General features: G+C 45.4%; 1 protein-coding gene across 2 annotated transcripts in view; it reads left to right on the top strand.

Moving 5' to 3' along the window:
* Positions 1–18410, top strand: part of ANKRD17 (ankyrin repeat domain 17) — a 137192-nt gene that overhangs the window by 985 nt on the left and 117797 nt on the right. The window lies entirely within an intron of this gene.

Genomic DNA, 18410 nt, shown 5'->3' with positions numbered 1-18410 from the left:
ACGTTAAATATGTTTATGCAGAAGTTTCGATGAAGGTCAAGTAAACTCTCACCCGTCATGGTGTTTACAGCGGTCTTCACTCTCTATTCCTTAGTTTGCCTTATGTTTTAAGAATTAAATCCTAGAGAATTCAGTTGGATTTTACTCTTTAAGTGTTGCAATCAGGTGTCTGTTTCTTCCTCCTCCTATCCTGGCAAGCAATATCAGAGGGCATCCTGACAAACTTGAACTTTGGGATAGTCAGAGTTAAGGCTGGAGGAGGAGAAAGAAACTAGGTGCTTGAAAGTAAGTAGGAAGAGACTTGCCTACTTGGAAAATTAATTTAGCCCTGAACTGGGTGTACATACTCAGAATTAACACTTGAGATTAGTGAGGTGTGCTTTCAGGTATGTCTTCATTTGTTGCCTTAGATCTGACTGCTCCATGTGTTTGGGTATAATAACTTTCATATCCTTTCACATTTTGAAGTAATGAAGCCCTAGCCAATTTGATATTTGTTGTAGTCACAGACATTTTTAACATGGCTCATCAACTTTTGAACTCTGTTAAAAAGTTTTTAATGGCTAAGACAACATGTAGTTTGTGTGACTTTAGCTGAAACATTGTGGTTTGTTAGCCATGATTTATATGAGCCCTCCCATGGAAACCATTTTGTGAGGGTGCCCCTAACATAATCTCAAAATGTTAAATGTGCCTACCAGCCCCGCAAGGCAGGCTGGCCACATTGAACAGCACATGCCAGCAGCATATTAGGCATTATCAACATTTTAAAATCAAGGTGTGAACTATCTATATATACATTCATATAAGTATAGATATTAACAGAGCAAATATAATATAAATAATAATACTAAAAAATCTGTAACAGTTTTTCTTTCAGAAGCCCAAGCATTCAACAGAAGGGTTTAAAGCCTATTCTACATAAATGGATGAAGAGCATGTTGCTAAGGGTGGGGTTCAGTGTCATCACAGTGTGAATCTCTCACATTTAATACTGAATAGTGATTCTGAACTGTTGCCTATACATAGTAATGGCCTTGGTGTGAATAAATAAAATGAGAGGAATCCAGAAAAAACAGAGGTATTATTCGAAAATAGAAGAGCTAAACTAGGAATGGGGATAGGCCAAATTCTGAATGGAGGTTTCTTTTACTTGAAAGATTTAAGTCTGCAAATTTGGAATGTTTCTGACTTCAGCTATACTATCCATAGGTAGTAGCTATGTGCAACTTTAATCAATAACTCCCCTTCCTGTGTAAAGCCAGTCATTGTCACCTCAACTTTAGTGACATCTGGATTTAAAATGAAGCTTCCTCTGCAAAGGATTTAAAAATTTGGTATCTGAAATGATCAATTTATTTTAATTGTTTTTATCTGCATTGGCTTCAGAATACTTTTTTGAAGATATGAGATATATAAAATATTTTTTCCATACTACATGCACTCAGTAACACAGGTCTTGTGTTGCATTCCATGGTTGCAACACAATGGCATAGTTTGCTAGGGGACGAAGAACAAATTTTCTATTGTGTTTTTTTGGACAATAGAGGTTCCTCCCTTTTAAGCTTTAGGCAAGCTGTTAATGTTTATTTTAGCTTGTAAATACCTGTCTCTTTTCTGATAATTTGTTTTTATAAGAAAATTAAGAACATATATTTACTTTTAACACACAAGTGCAAAACAACTACCTCAGGTGGGGAATGGCCTTCTTTAAAACATTCTTGGAAGTGCTGAGACACTAAGATAGAAACAGAACTTCTACCTGTGTTTTGAGCTTGGAATACTTCAAAGTGTTCCATGCAGTCCATATTATTCTCAAAACAGGACATTTCAAATTCAAAGCATTTTGCACATCCCTAGTAAATAAGTTGCATATGTAGGTAGGTAGGTAGATAATGTGCTCTCCAACCAGTGTCAATTCTTAGTGACCACATAGATGGATTTTCTCCAGGACAGTCTGTTCCCAATGTGATCCTTCAGGTCTTCCAATGGTGTAACCATCGCCACTATAATTGAGTCCATCCACCTTGCTGCTGCTCATCTTTTTCCTAAACAAACACACACATGTACTTAAAGGTTAGGTTTTTGCCAGGTAACTTGTAAGATGAAAGGATGTGGCTAAAAAACATTCTATTGGGAGTATAATGAGCAGTAAATAGAATAAGCATATGCTATATGGTGAGTAATATTTATTTTAATATTCACATCTCAGCAGGATTTTGATTTCCCCAAACTGTCCAAACCCTGCATTCATTGAAAAGAGACATTTTACCCTGATTTGGCAAAAGCCCAAATTTAGGTTATGGTGGGTGAGTTAGAAGAGAGGAGTAAAAATATCACCTGTGTTTTATGGGTCAGTATAGTTGTTAAGGTGTTGGATTGGGAAGGCTCAGCTTAAAGTTCCCCCTCAACTGTAGTGTACATTGGAGTTTGTGCCAGTTACTCTCTCTTAGCTGAATATACATCATAGGGGGTAACATGAAGAGAGATCTGAGTTCCAGAGAAAAGGCAGGCCATAAATACAATGAAGAAATAAAATTGTATTTGGTATGTGAAGAATGCTACAAGTGACTGCTAGTTTTGTTGATGACAATCAGAATGGGAAATGAGTGATGTCTATGGTAGGTAACGTTCAAGCTGCTAATCAGTTTTTTCAATAAGCCAACAAAAACTTATCTACATACACTTGTGTAGCCATTGTGTCCTTAAAGAGAGAAACTAGTCTATGATGCATTTCTGTGTCTGATCATATGCAAACAATTATTTTCTGCTGTTGTCAAGGCAGGTGGATACCTGCAAGCTTGGTACTAGGACTATTCTGCTTCAACTATCACACTAGGTCAGATATGCCTTTGTTTTTAAGCTCTTGGGCCACTTGGAGTTTTGAGAGCATGTAAGGAGTAACTCACAAGATGGAGCTATAGTAGGCATTTATCAGAAAGCACCCATTTACTAGGAGGCAACTAATAAAGTTGCACTGGACAATCTGTTCTAATCCCTTAGGATACTGTTTACTATCTCAGCTTACTTTATCTATTTTGTTGGCACATATCCAAACAAAGCAATAGGCTGCTGCCACCCACCAATATTTTATTTTCTAGGAATTACTTTGTGGCCTAAATGGGACCCAGGGGCATTGTTGGAAATAGAGATTGTACTTTAGGATGATGCTTTGCACCATATTAGCTTCCTATTTATTTTTGTTTAATTAAAATAATCTTTTAAAATATCAGTTGGGGCAAGGAATCTGATGGATGACAAGGGAAGTACCAGCACACATGTGAATGTCAGGTATCCAAGCATTACTTTAATGTGGCTTGTTTGAATTGGGCTGTGTTATGTGGGCATGATATTGTGCTTTGTAAATTCTCTTTGTCTAGTATGTTGTGGTTTATTCAGTAAAGGTGACTGAATGATGACTTAATGTGAAGTGTGAACCTGCTTATTTTGTGTCCAGAAAAGTATCTCCTATAAATTAGGTCTACATTACTATGGTTAAGTGGTAAATTGCTTTTTATGCACCCAGGATGGTAGACTTTTTAAAAATAGTATATATTTCTTACTCATTTGTATTCTGTTTCTTCAAGGAACTTAGAACAACATTTCAACCTTACCTTTGTGTATGAAATAGAGTAGACTGGGAAGCAGTGATTTCCCCAGAGTCTCCTATCAGCTGGATGAACACTCACTGCTGTAGTAGAAGAAACAGAATGTACTCAAAGATCTATATCGGGTTACTGATGTAGGTAAATTGTGATAACTGTTAGTGCTGTGTTATTTTCCTTGTTGGTCTCATTGAAACTTTGACTTCATAAATATCTGTTTTCTTCCTGTATTCAGTGATTGGGAAGTCCATAATTTTATATTGTATTGCTTGGTTAATATTTTAAAATGATGAAGTATTGAATACTTAAACATAAAATCTGTGTAGTAATACTATTTGGAAAATATTCTTTATGGGCCTATTTATATACCTAAGCTTCTTTTGTTGTTATTCATGAGTAGAATTTTGAAAAGTTAGACATTTTCTGTAAGCCTCCTATCTTAATTACAGGATCTGCTTCAGAATAGTGAGAAAAATTATTTGGCTGATAAACTTGATAAGGCTGTGCAAAGCATTCAAAATGGGGACTTGACAAAGAATATTGGTGTGAATAAAGCACATCTCCTTGAGGCATTAAAGCAGCCACATTCTCAGGAAGGCTTAACACAGTTGAAGCCTCTCTTTCTCTGTGAATGAGTGCATACACAGCCACTTCACTTTGCTGACAGTCTCAGTAGAAGTACAGGCATATCGCGTTTTATTGTGCTTGGCTTTATTGCACTTTGTTGATATTGCATTTATTTTTTATTTTTATTTATTAAATTTGTCAAACAGCATCACATGCTATAGAGAAATCTTTCACGAAAGGAAGAGTCAACCAATGTAGCAAACTTTATTGTTTTATTTTAAGAATTTTTTAAATTAAGGTATGTACATTGTTTTTTTTTAGACATAATGCTATTGCACACTTAATAGAGTACAGTATAGAGTAAACATAACTTTTATATGCACTGAGAAACAAAAAAAAATTGTGTGACTCGCTTTATTACAATATTGCTTTATTGCGGTGGTCTGGAACCAAACCTGCAATATCTCTGAGATATGCCTGTAGTGATTGCACATGAATGTACAGATAATTGGGTAAGAATTGTGATGGGCCTTCTAGAGGATTGCTGGAAGGACTGCTTTAATTATTTGAGATATATGCTTTGAGTATGCTTATATGCTTTGTGAAACACCCCTTTCAAATGCTTTGCCCTAATGTTTTAATTCTGTAAATTAACTTTACCTTGTTGATGAAGAATGATCACCCTACTATTTCTGAATCCATGCAGTCTGTACAACAATTAATAGATTTTTAAGTGAACATATAGACTACTTTGCAGATTAAATAACATCATTGTCTAGTAAACTCCCATATTATTTTATCATTTTCACCCAATAGTTATTCATCAATAATGTTTTCCAAGCTTTTTCTACCAGTAGTTACTCTTGTTTTGTGTTTCTAAAGCAAGGGTATAATACTGGCAAATAGAGGACTGCATTATTGTTTTTCCTTTTAACTCTGTACAGTTTCATAGCTGTTGCTAATAGATATAATCATATGTATCTGGGTTTTTTTTACACTACACTCTGCTTATAATTTCTAATTTTTCTGTAGTATTTATTCTATACTAACTGGTTCTTTTGGTAAACTGTATTACCACATAGTCAGACTACTGATTTTAATCTATAAGAATTTTAATTATACAGTAGATTCCCTTACATTTATTTCTTATTTTTATAGTCTAAATTTCCTCAAAGAGCTCAAGGCATTGTAATCAGTTTTTTCCCACAGCGGCAGCTCTGTGGAATAGGTTGGGCCAGTAACTGTCCCAAAGTAATGTAATCAACTTGTATGCTTGAGGGTGGACTTGAACCTAGATGTAGTCAAATATCTTAACCACTACACTGCATCTTTATACTGTGATTAAATTATATATAACAAAATTGTTTTGCTAATCTTGAACAAAACTTCACTATTTTACTTTTATTGTGTTCATATACAAGACTATCATGGAATAATTACTGATTATTGAAGCAGATATTAATCATGTCTGTATATGCATGTTTTTGAAAGGAAAAAAACCCAGCTTCCTAATGATCTCTTCAAATTAGAGGAGTTACTGGTAATAGAAGTGCTATTTTTCTTATATAAACTATTTCTAGAACCAAATTTTAGTTTCAGACTGTGGTTGATACAGCATGTGGTATAGCACTGGGCCCCTGATGACGTCGTATTTCAATATATGTTGTCAAGACTTCTAGGATCTGTTTATTTTTTATGCCACAATTCAGTACTTGAAGCCTGAGGCAAAAGGTAGTTCTTATTTCTGGGATGAGGAATTCATTTTAAGAAGTACAGCTTGGCAGAGGTCATAGTCATTTAACAGGAAAATTCACTTCAGGTTGTCATGTACACGTATTATTTCAGCAATATTTTTTAAGGTGGAAGATCAGTTTGAAGTTAATGTTAAATATTTGAGAGTTAAAAATATTTGCTGATCAGTTGCAAACTACCAGGAGATCCATATCTATTTTCTTTTTTATTGGATTTTATGGTGGAGTCATATACTTTGTAAAGATTACTTTTCTGTAGCATCCTGTAGTGTCAGGTTTTTTGGTTGCACCTGACATGTGGTAGTGATTGCTTCTCAATGGCCTGTATCTGGGATCCACGAAAGTAGTTTATATAAGTTATAAAAATAGAGCAATTAAATGAAATATAATTTATATTATTTGGAATTATATTTTAGTAGACTGTACAGTATTTTCTTTCAGTTCCTTGGTGTTACTCTTTTGTGTATCTTTAGGAAAGACTGGCAAGACTAGGCAAAAGTAATATTTTACAGTGTCAAACCTTTAAATATGCTCTGTTATTCGAGGCAAGCAGGACAGTTAATTTCTTGTTTCCAGCATATAGGAATAAATGGACGACTGCCTACTCCACTGCTCTCCCAGTCTTTTCAGGGCTAGTCAGGCTAGCAGGATATGACAAGATCTCCCAATCTCTATGAAAATGAATAAGAATCCTTCTTTCTTTGGGAGGCAAGTGGCAGCACCCCGTTAGCCTGAAATGTATCTTGCCCTTGCAAGTTACTATGTAAGAATTATAACGATTTCGTGTGGAATAGTCTTCCTATTGCATATTTTAGGGAGATCCTTGGGGGGGTTGGGTAGAAATTTCAATGTATAAAATACCATACATTATTTATAATTCTGAAAGATACTTCGTAATATTTCATTAAAAAAACTTCAGAAGACAAAAAATGGATTTTCAGGAGAGGAGAGTATGCAATAATTATTTTTCTCCAAGATTTCTACTTATTTTTTTCGAGGGTTTTGTATGAATATGTTATTTATATTAGTGATAAGTTTGCTTTGGACAAATTCTGGCTGAAAGGATATTGCTTCTAACAACATTGCATTGCAATACATTATTAATATGTATTGTATGTTAGAAGTAGATGTGAGGATGAGAAAGTTGTAAAACAACTTTGCAGTGTAGATATCTATTTTAGACCTATTTGGCGGTCTACTGGTGATTTTTGTTTGTTTTTTTAAAATGATGGTTCATAGTCTTAAAGGAAGATGTGCTGATTGCCAAATTGGCCAGCAGGAAAAAGTAATACCTACTGCAAAAGAATTATGCTTTTTTATACAGAATTATTTTTTGTTGCTAACTAATTTTAATTTCTGGAGAGGGGTGGGTGGGGAATGCCAATACAAAATGCAGTTCAAACTGTAGCAAAGATATTTCTTGTTCAGCCAGCCCTCAAGTGCCTCTGAATCCAAATCTCATGTTCATTTCTGTGTGTAGGCTTCTTGGTCCCTTAGTACTAAACAAAGCTTCAAAGTCCTGGTATAGGATGTCTAAGTCTAGTGTTTTATAATTATGTTGTTTCGTATATCATTTATTTGGATCCAGAGCTGTTGCTTGTCAGATTTGCTGCTACCAAACATAATAACCTGGATATGCTCTGTAGTAGGAGTGGAAAATCTCTGCCTGCTGGCATGGCCCTATCCATTGGTCTTACAGAGCCTCAAAGGAAGCATCTTTTCCCAAATGGAATCCTCCCACAGATCCTAAATTCCTCTTGTCAGCTGCAGAAAGAAATGCATTTGCAGGCATGTGGAGCAACTTGCAAGTCTGTCCTCCAAGGTGATGTAGAGTGGCAGAGATTGCTCCCTCCCCCATCAATCCCAGCCCTCTCCTGCATGCCTGGAAAGGTATTCATCTACATAAGCATATTCAAATAGATGAGGCTGTAATTAGCCAGACTTCCTCTTTCTAATGTTTTATTTACCCATTATTATAGAGAGCAAATAAAATTAGCAGTTAAAAAGCAGCTAAAACCCAAAGAAAAAATTAATTGCTTTTAATTGTAAGCAGCCCAGAGTTGTTAAGGAGTCGGGCAGTGTAAGAATCGCGGTACTCAGTTCCCAATGAAAGCAACTCTCATTGAAACCAAGGCAGGTTCAAAGGAAAGTTCATTTATTGGAAAGTAGTGAACAGCTCTAGAAGCATAGCTGGAGCTGTGTCCTGCACGCACCAAAACTTAGTTTTACCTCACTCCCATTTCACCCCCCCTTCTGTCTTTGAATCTCTCTTGCACATGTTGAAGATTCTCTCCGGTTCTCATGTTGGTACGACCTTGGGCATTCCTGAGAGCCAGATAATAGTCCATCTGTGCCTAACGGTTAACCTTCCAACCTTCCTTCCCTTCCTCCCCTTCACTGTAATGTCAGAAACGAAGCAAGCAAACTACCAGTCCAAGTGATCGATTGTGAGGATTCTGACAGGCAGCCTTGAAATTAAATAAATTAAATAATATCTTCAATCAGCAGGAGAAAATATATTAATTTAATAGGACAAAATCCTGTCTGAACAAGAAAATCTTCACATGGCAGTGGAAAAGCATTAAGGAAAGAGATAAAAGTACTGAAGAAAGGGTGTTCCTTTTATTCCACACATCCCTGTCAAATGCCTGTGAAATTGATTGGATACAAGTAAGAATCTTTTCAGAGGATCTTTAAGGCCTGGCAAGTTGCAAGGTAGAACTTTGAATGGTCTGTCCCAAACAATTTAGGGCTTTTATGTATGTAATCAGGGCATTGTGCTGATATCAGAAATAGACTGGGAACCAGTGAAATTCTAATGAGGTAGTGGCTTGTTAAAACCAGTGGCTGATTTTGGTTGACAGTTTAGATAGTCAAAATTTCTGAATACTTAAGAAGCAGCCACTTTACATTAGGGTGGGGTTTGGCTTCAGACAAATCTACTGCCCACTTCCCTGCAGTGTGAGCCAGGCTTGCAAGTATTTTTCTGTATCATCTCAGACATGGCTATTCCTCATCTGCTGTATAGATTTGTTTTGCAGAAAAGGCAAAGAGTGGTTGATGCTGAAGCTTACCTTGAGAAAAGCTCAGAAGTACAGATCTGCTGTTACTTGCTCTTTTTTTCTTCTAATTTCTGTAAGCAGGAGTAGTGAAGAATGATGTAACTGAGAAAAATATTCTGTTCAGAATGAATAGACGGCTGTGGTCCCCTTTCACTTTAAATATTTACTCTTTTTCTATGCAGGAGAGGGCTAGGAGATACTGATTACTCCTGCTTATGGGAAGCAGAAGCTTCCTTTGAAGCTCTGTCCCATAACATTTGGATTGGTGAGGAATCAGATTCAGTTCCTGAATGAGATTCTGTTATCAGGTAAAAGGTTAAGTCTCCCCTGAATCAAGTTCAATTCTTGGAGACTACGTGAACACAGCCATGTTGCATTCTTGACAGCAGTACAGGGTGAATAGCTTTTTTACATTGCAGTCTAGCTACTAGGAATACAATTGATGGTCTCTTGTCCAACTGCTAACCTTGTCTGGCCCTGCATAGCTTTTCAAGATCAACTCAGCTTGGCTAGGTTCTTCTATCTCCTATGGTTTCCCAACTCTGCATTAAGTAATTAGGGGTTTAAGAGAGACATAAATTGTTCTGTGTTAATGTTTAACCTTTGCAAACATATTTCTAAGTTTTGCTGGCACTCATTTTCAGCCCAGGACCCAAGAAAATACTTGACCTACCAGTCTGAGTTTTCAAGCATAGTGCAATTGCATATGTTGTTAATTTGTTTTTTGTTTTCCTGCCTGTTGCTGGTTTCTGCCAGGGCAATTTCTTGACCTTTTCTTTGGTGGTAATTTCAGGAAAAGAGAACCTCTGAGAGGAGCTGTTAGCATGTCACCATCTTGTTCTCCCCCCATTTTAAGTTATTTGCATTATTTAAACTGTAATGGGCCTGCATCCAGTGTTTTTCTACCTCGGCAACATAACATGTGTGGGCTTCAACGCCCAGAATTCCCCAGCCAGTTGAAGTCTACAGATAGTCCTCCACTTACAACAATTTGTTCAGTGACCATTTGAAGTTACAGTGGCACTAAACAAAGGGGCTTACAACTGGTCCCTGAAGTTATGGCCATTGTAACATCCCCATAGTCATGTGATCAAAATTCAGGCACTTGGCAGCCCACCCGCACTTATGACTGCAGGGGCGCTTCAACTCCCCCCACCTGCCTATCTCCCCCCCATCTGTGCCCTTTTGGCCCCCTGCACTCCACAGCCCCTGCTGCCCTAGCTGACCTTTGCCATCTTTTTGCTCCCACTGCTGACCAAGCATGCCCAGCCTGGGCCTTTGTGAGGCAGCTGCTAGCCACATGACCTTCCCAAGGTTGCGCATGGCGGTTTCCTCACAAGACTTGGGAAAGATGGTCTCACTTGGCCAACAGCTGTCTCATGAAGGCCCAGGGCGGACATGCCTGGTTAGCAGTGGGAGCAAGAAGATGTCAAAGGTCAACTGAGACGGTGGAGTGCAGGGCAGCAGGGGCCTTGGAGTGCAGGGTAGTGAAAGCGACTGCGGCTGGGGGGGCTGCAGCTTCCCAGGGCACTGCGGCTTTGTGCTGCATCACTGGGGCTTCCCAGCTTTGCGCTGTGCTGCTGGGGCTTCCCAGGGTGCTGTGGCTTTGTGCTATGTTGTTGGGGCTTCCTGGCTTTGTGCCACACTTCTGGGGCTTCTCAAAGTGCGGCAGCTTTGCGCTATGCTGCTGGGCTGGGGCTGCTGAGGCTTCCAGGGGCAGGTGCAGCTGCAGCTTCTTGTAGCCCTAGAGCCGTAGTGCGCCAAGAAGCCCCTAAGCCGCAGTGTAGCAAGCAGCCCCAGAGCTGTGCAGTTCTAGGGCTGCTTACTGCCTCACAAGGCAGAGTGCAGAGCAGCCAAAAGGGCAGAGATGGGGGGGGCAGTTAGTTAGGCAGGGGGGTTAGTTAGGCGGGTGGGGAGAGTTGAAGCGGAAGCAATCCCTTACCTTACTGAGGGTCGGCTGGGAGGGACCAAGCCTGGAATGGCTTGGATTGGCTGGGTCTTCGGCTAACGACTGGTGGAATTCAGTTAACGATGGGAAAGGGGAGTGCTGGGATTGCCGTCACTAAGCAATGTGGTCACATGATGTTGTGCTTTATGACCGTATCACTTAGCGATGGAAATTCCGGTCCCAGTTACTGTCGTAAGTCAAGGACTACCTGTACACATCTTAAAGTTGCCAAAGTTGAAAAACACTGATCTAGATCATAATAATAGTCTAGCTGCTGCCATCTGTTCACTATTATCTTCATAGGGCAATGCCAGTCTTTCCTGAGAGTTCGCTGATGATGCTAGTAGCTGACTGTGATGTTGTGCATCATATTTAGAAGAGATAGAAATCTGTACCCTTACAGTTGTTGCTGAATTATGTATCTACGGGATCTTAACCAGTAATACTAAGAATAGAATTGGTAAGAATTATGGTTCAGACAAAGTCTGAGGGCCTTTAGTTTCCCAAATTGGTTCAGTATGGCCGAAGAAGGTATAGTAGAAATTTAGAGAGAAAAAGAACAAGTGGATGGATGAATAAATGGATAGATAGACAAACAGACATAAAACAACTTTTCAGTAGGTTTATAAGAACACTATATAGAATAAAATTATTTTATTCTTACAGTTTAAAAGGATAGAACTACATTTAATCAGATCACCAAAATCATATATTTTAAGACATTTTAAATATTCTCTAGCAAAGAGAACAGAATTGTCTTGGATTATTTTTCTGCTTACATTGTTTAATTTTCACCAGATAAATGAGTTATATATTCCTAGATTTTCCAGAATGTTCATCAACTGATAACTTTTTTCCCTTGCTGAAAGATGGTGTATCTCTCAATTCCATCTACTTAATCTGTCAAATCCTAGATAGAGCATTCATAATATATATGTTATATATTATACAACATTATAAACGTTGGGAGGCAGGTTATATTTTTTTGTTTGTGGAATATTGGCCAAAATGTTAAAATTAACCATACTGTGTCTTTACTGTTAGAGCATAGATAAGCTTAGGCAAGTAACTAGCCTCCTTTTGGATTTTACTAAAACAAGATATTTTGTGAAAGCCATGGTGGGTGGTAGGAGGTAATCTAGAGATGTGCAGTTGGAAAAGTGCTGTACCTGTTGATGACACCTTTTCCTGGATTTGCACAGTAGCCACACAGTCCCACAGTCTGAGGAAAATATTGTGTTAAGGAGGCATTAACCTGTTGCTGTCTCCTTAACTCAAGTATTTCCTGTTTACAAAAAAGTCCTTTTTCAAGTATATGGTTAAACATAACTCTGTTCATATATACACATTACAAAGGAATTATTCTAAAAGCATGATTGATCTGAAGGTTTGTAATGAAAGCTTGAAAGGATTAGTAAAGAATAGGGAGATGATGAGAAGTTATGAATGTGGCATAGAGCTGTTGGTAATGTCAGAATTTAATCTTAGGAGTGGGTCCTGGAAATGGACATGGAAGAAAAAGAAAAAAATGAAAGAAACCAGAGTTATGCTAATGGAAAGTATGGAAACCAGTGCTTAGCAGAATGGTGAAGTGACAGAGACTGGGGAGAAGAATGTAAGGTTTGCCCTGTTCGACAGAGAAACTCTCGTGACACGTGTGGTTCACAAAGAAGGTTTACTCATGCGTAACGTAGTAGTCACAAGCAAAGCCAGGACTGGCTTGGTACAATTGCATCACTTGTTATATTCCCCCCTTCCCGCGCTTTTTTCCCGCCCCGCGATCACGTTGCAGCTGCGGATTATGGGCCCCCAATAATCCCCCTTGATTGTTCATGATGGCAGGATCGGTCAGGGTCTATTGTCCTTGATTGCCAGTCGCCCTCCGGCTGGGTTGGTTCCTCCCCGTTACGTGCAAGCCCGCGGGTTCTGTGCTGCGTTGCAATCTTTTTTCGCTGCCTGCGGCCCCGTTCATTGCTGGCTCGCGCCGTTATCAGTTTATAGTTAAAAGCTTCCGCTGCGGTTTTCCTGTTTGGCTGGGCGCAGGTGGCCCGTTAATTAGCGGCGCTTTCGGTTCCTCTTTTCCCTGCTAGCTACCGCCGGTGGATTCCGCGTGGTCTGGCTGCGAGCTTCCCTGAAGCCCCGTGCTTCCCTGAAGCCCCGTGCTGACCGAACCTGACATACCGCCCCCCTGAAGACAATTCCCCCCCCCGGCTCTATTTCGGCTTCCCGGGGTATTTCTTGTAAAAGTCCCGCACTAGGTCCGGTGCCCTTATGTGGGTTTTACTCACCCATTCGCTGTGGGACTTGGGAAAATGTTTCCATTGCACTAGGAGCTGGGTCTGCCCCTTGTGCCTCCGGGCGTCCAGTATCTGGTTGATCTCGAAATGCTGCTCCCCCCCGACCATGATGGGTGGTGGCACTCCCTCTGTCTTGTGCCAGGCGTTCCCCGGCTGGTGCAGCTTTAGCAGGCTGCAATGAAACACCGGGTGGATCCTTCCGAGGCTTTTCGGGAGCGTCAGCCTGACGGTTACTGGATTGATGACCTCTGCAATGGGGAACGGCCCCACAAACCTCGGGCTGAGGTTTTTCGATGCCTGTTGCGTCTTTAGGTTTTTGGTTGACAGATACACCTGGTCCCCCACTTTCCACGGCTCCTCGGGGAGCCTCTTGTGGTCCGCGTGTTTCTTGTAGTCGGCTTTGGCTCTTTGCAATGCCGCGTGCGCCGCTCGCCGGGTCGCGTCGATTTGGGCGAACCAGGCGTCCAGGGAGTTGATCTGGGATTCCGGCTGAGGCAACTCCGGCATGGGGACGAAGTCTCTCCCGGTGGCTACTTTGAACGGAGAGAACCCGGTACTCTTGTGGACGGCGTTGTTGTATGCCACTTCCGCGAATGGTAGTAGCTCTGCCCAATCGTCCTGTTGGTGCCCCACGTAGCAGCGCAGGTACTGTTCGAGCGCACCTTTCAGGCGTTCCGTGGCTCCGTCCGTCTGCGGATGCGCCGCGGAAGAAAGGGCTTGTTTCGTCCCCACCCGCTTCAGGAACTCCCTCCAGAACCGCGCGATGAAGTTGCCGCCCCGATCGCTGACGACCCGTCGGGGCGCGCCGTGGAGCCGGTAAACATGTTGCACGAACAGTCTTGCCAACCCCTCTGCCGTGGGGACTCGCCGGCACGCTACAAAGTGCGCTTGTTTAGAGAATAAGTCCGTAACCACCCAAATGGCGGTCTTCCCCTTACTCTCCGGGAGCTCTACTATGAAGTCCATGGCGACCTCTTGCCATGGGCCGTCGGGTTCCGCTACCGACTAGAGTAGCCCTCTAGGTTTGCCTTTGGCCCCTTTCGCCGTTGCGCACACCGGGCAACCCCCCGAGTACGCCTCCACGTCCTTACGGAGCGTGGGCCACCAAAATTGCCGCCGGATTAAGTGGAGCGTCTTTACGAAGCCGTAATGCCCCGCGCTCCGGCTGTCGTGGGCTCTTTCCATGACCTCCCGTCGGCAACCCTCGGGCACGTACAGCTTTCCTTCGTGCCACCACAACCCCTCTTGGCAGGTTAGCGTCTCTCGGTTCTGCTTGAGCCAAGCATCCCGCTCCGCCGCCTCCGCGAACCCTCGCCTTACTTCAGGCGCCGCGTCCCGTCGCTCCCCCTTGGTCTGGCTTCGGGTCACCGCCTTTGCAGCCAGTCTGCTGGCAGGGATGATGGAGTCCACGATCTCCTCCCGTAGGCTGGCGTGCTGGGGCATGCGAGACAGTCCATCTGCTAGGAAGTTGCGCTTCCCGGGGATGTGTTTTAGTGTGAACCTGAACCTCCCGAAGTACTGGGACCACCATGCCTGTTTGGGGGATAGCTTACGCGGGGTCTTCAGGGCCTCGAGGTTCTTATGGTCCGTCCACACCTCGAACGGTTCAGCTGCCCCCTCCAGTAGATGCCTCCACGTGGCCAGTGCCCACTTGACTGCGTACGCCTCTTTCTCCCACACCATCCACCTTCTCTCCGTCTCGGTGAATTTGCGGGAGGCGTAGGCGCATGGGTGGATGGCCCCCTCCGGGCTGGGCTGGAGCAGGACTGCCCCCGTTGCCACGTCTGATGCATCTACTTGGATTATAAACCGCCGATCTGGGTCAGGATGGCGCAGGATCGGCTCCGCTGTGAACCGCCGTTTTAGCTCCTCAAACGCCCCCTGGCATTCTGCAGTCCACGCAAGTGCCATGCTGGGCTTGGGGGGTCTCCCAGTGCCCTTGGTCTTCAGGTCGGTTAGGGGAAGGGCGATTTGGGCGAAGTTCGGGATAAACTGTCTATAGAAGTTCGCAAACCCTAGGAAGCTTTGGAGTTGCCTCCTGGTTCGCGGCGCTTCCCAGCCCAGGACATCCTTCACTTTCGCCGGGTCCATCTCAATTCCCCGGCTGGATATTCGGTAGCCGAGGTAGTCTAGTTGCTCTCGATGGAACTCGCATTTCGATAGCTTTGCGTACAGCTGTGCCTTCAGCAGTCTCTGGAGCACCGTGCGTACCAGGCTCACGTGCTCCGCCAGGGTTTCGGTGTAGATGAGGATGTCGTCCAGGTAGACCAGGACGCCCCGATAGAGTAGGTCGTGCAGCACCTCATTTATTAGCTGCATAAATACCCCCGGGGCCCCTTTTAATCCGAACGGCATCACGGAAAACTGGTAGCTTCCGAGCGGCGTGTTGAACGCCGTCTTCCACTCATCTTTTGCGCGGATCCTGACTCTGAAGTAAGCTTCGCGCAAGTCCAGTTTTGTGAACACCCTCCCCTTAGACAGATGCGACATCAAGTCCTTCATCAGGGGGAGGGGGTATTTGTACTCCGTGCTGATTGCATTCAGCCCCCGGTAGTCCACGCACATTTGAAGCGAGCCATCCTTCTCCCGGAATAGTACCGGGGCCGCTAATGGCGACTTCGCGGGTTGGATGAACCCCCGCGCCAGGTTCTTGTCTATGAACTCCCGCAGAGCCCCCATTTCTCTCCTTGACAGGGAGTACATTTTCGGCTTAGGCAGGGTCGCCCCTGGCTCTAACTCGATGGCGCAATCACTGGGCCGGTGTGGTGGGAGCTGGTCGGACTCCTTCTCCCCGAATGCTGCCGCCAGGTCTCGATACTGCCTCGGGATTCCGCCGCCCGTCGTGGGTTCCCCGGGCCCGGCCTCTCTCTTTGCGGTTGTCTCGCCAGTCGCCGCTGCCTCCCCACGCCTCGGGATCGTTGCGGGTCTCCGGGGTCCCGGCGCTGCTGCTGCTGCTGCTGCCGGCCGGGTCTCAGGCTCCGTCTGCTCTCGCCCCGTCTCCCGGTGTCCCGGATCCTCCACTTGCCCGTCTGTGGTTGCGGCCGCACCCGTCTCCACGGCTCGGTCCCCTCGGCTCTCGCACTTCGCCGGCCTGTTGACCACGAACCACACTGCCTCCGCCGTCCAGTCGACCCGTGGGTTCCGTTGTCGTAGCCACGCCAAGCCGAGTACCACCGCGTAGTCAGCCACCGGGACCACCACAAATCTCAGTTCTTCCCAGTGACTCCCGATCGTCATCTGGACCGGCTCGGTGTAATACTGAGCTGGCCCCCCCCCCCCGCCAGCGTGCCGTCTAGCTGGCTGAATGCAATGGGCTCCCGGAGTCGCCTCAGCTGTAGTCCGAGCCCCGAGACCACAGCTGGGTGCATCAAGCAGTGGGTGCAGCCTGAGTCCAGTAGCGCCCGCAGCTGTGCCTCCCCTCCGGATCTCACCCCCCGGATGTGTATTCTCACCCGGAACGGAGGGCAGTCCTCATCTCCTATTGGGTCCGCGCGCCTCGACTCCTCTGCTCGCATTGGGACGCCGTTCAGTGCGAACGCGCCTCGTTTCCCGCCGGCTCCGAGTCCTCTCTGGAGGACGCCGTATCCGGGGTTGACCACCCCCCGCGTCCTTTCTCGGTCACCGCCGCCACTGCCCCCTTCCGCGGTCGGTCGCCGGCCCTTTTCCCGGTCGCACGCGGGGGCTTGACTTCAGGCCGTGGTGGGGCTCCTTCCCGCTCCGTCGGGCACTGCGCCGCTCGGTGGCCTCTGCCTCCGCACCGGAAGCACAGGTTCGGGGCTCTGGTCGCCTCTCGCACCCCGGTGGACTGCCGCCGACTGCTCCGCCTTTCCTTGGGGGTTCTCTCCCTCGGCTGGTCCCTCGTCTGGTCCCGTCGCCTCGCGCTCTGTTGGATCTGCCGCCACGCTGATTCCGCCGTTCCGGCCAGCCAGATCCAATCTTTCACTGTGGACGGGTCGTCCCGCCCCAGTGCCCGCTCCAGGATCTCTGGATTGAGCCCCCTCTTAAAATACTTCACCCTCAGGGACTCCGGCCAGTCCGTGAGCTTCTCTGCCAATCTCCGGAACTCCAGGGCGTACTCTGATACCGACTTGCCCCGCTGTCTGAATTGCAGGATGTCGTCCTCCGCCTGCTTGGCGCTCAGTGTGTCCTCGAATCTGTCCCGGAGCGCCTGCATGAAGTCCGGGAAACTCCGTAGTTCCGCCGCGTTGGCATCGTATAGTCTGATCACCCAGCTAGCTGCTTGACCATCTAGCAGCTCGGCCACGTAGGATACTCTATCCTCGTCCCTAGCGAATAGGTGACCACCCCTCTGCATGAACCCCCTAACGTGCGTCAAAAAGTGCGGCAGCTGTTCAGGGTCCCCTGAGAACTTCCCAGTGATACCTCGAAGTCTCAGGGCGTCTGCCGCCCGTCGGTCCACCGACCGGGGCGTCGTGGGCGGTGCCGGCTGAGGTGCCGGACCGCCACCCCTGTTGCTCGCCCCCTCGCTCACCGCAGGTGGTCCCACTCTCTGTAGCAGGGTCTGGAGCATCGCCTCCATGGCGTCTAGGCGCCGCTCGACTCTCTCCTCTAGTCGGGCGAACTTCTCGTCCCACTCGCGGTTCCGGGATCCTGAACCTCGGGTCATCGTGACGCCTGAACCGTCTGGCCCTTGGTTCACGCCCATCGACCACCGCTCGGCTGGAGGGCGCCCGGTCCTGGCCGCTGTCCCGTCGCTCCCGGGTGGCTCCGACCGTCCCTCCTCGAGCCTGGGTTCCTCGTGCTCCAGCTGACCCACGGATTCCTCGTCGCTGGTCATGCCTGTATTGGAAAAGGAAACGCTCCTCGGTGGTACCGGGAAGCGCTAACGGTCAGTCCTGGCTTTATGTAAGGTTTGCCCCGTTCGACAGAGAAACTCTCGTGACACGTGTGGTTCACAAAGAAGGTTTACTCATGCGTAACGTAGTAGTCACAAGCAAAGCCAGGACTGGCTTGGTACAATTGCATCACTTGTTATATTCCCCCTTCCCGCGCTTTTTCCCGCCCCGCGATCACGTTGCAGCTGCGGATTATGGGCCCCCAATAATCCCCCTTGATTGTTCATGATGGCAGGATCGGTCAGGGTCTATTGTCCTTGATTGCCAGTCGCCCTCCGGCTGGGTTGGTTCCTCCCCGTTACGTGCAAGCCCGCGGGTTCTGTG

This window comes from Python bivittatus, unplaced genomic scaffold (genome assembly GCF_059951505.1).
Source record: "Python bivittatus isolate LINGU-HERP-01145 unplaced genomic scaffold, Pbiv_v1 ctg000000_np1212, whole genome shotgun sequence".
Lineage (NCBI taxonomy): Eukaryota > Metazoa > Chordata > Lepidosauria > Squamata > Pythonidae > Python > Python bivittatus.
Note: the sequence above shows the minus strand (reverse complement) of the source record. Positions and strands in the feature narration are given on the sequence as shown.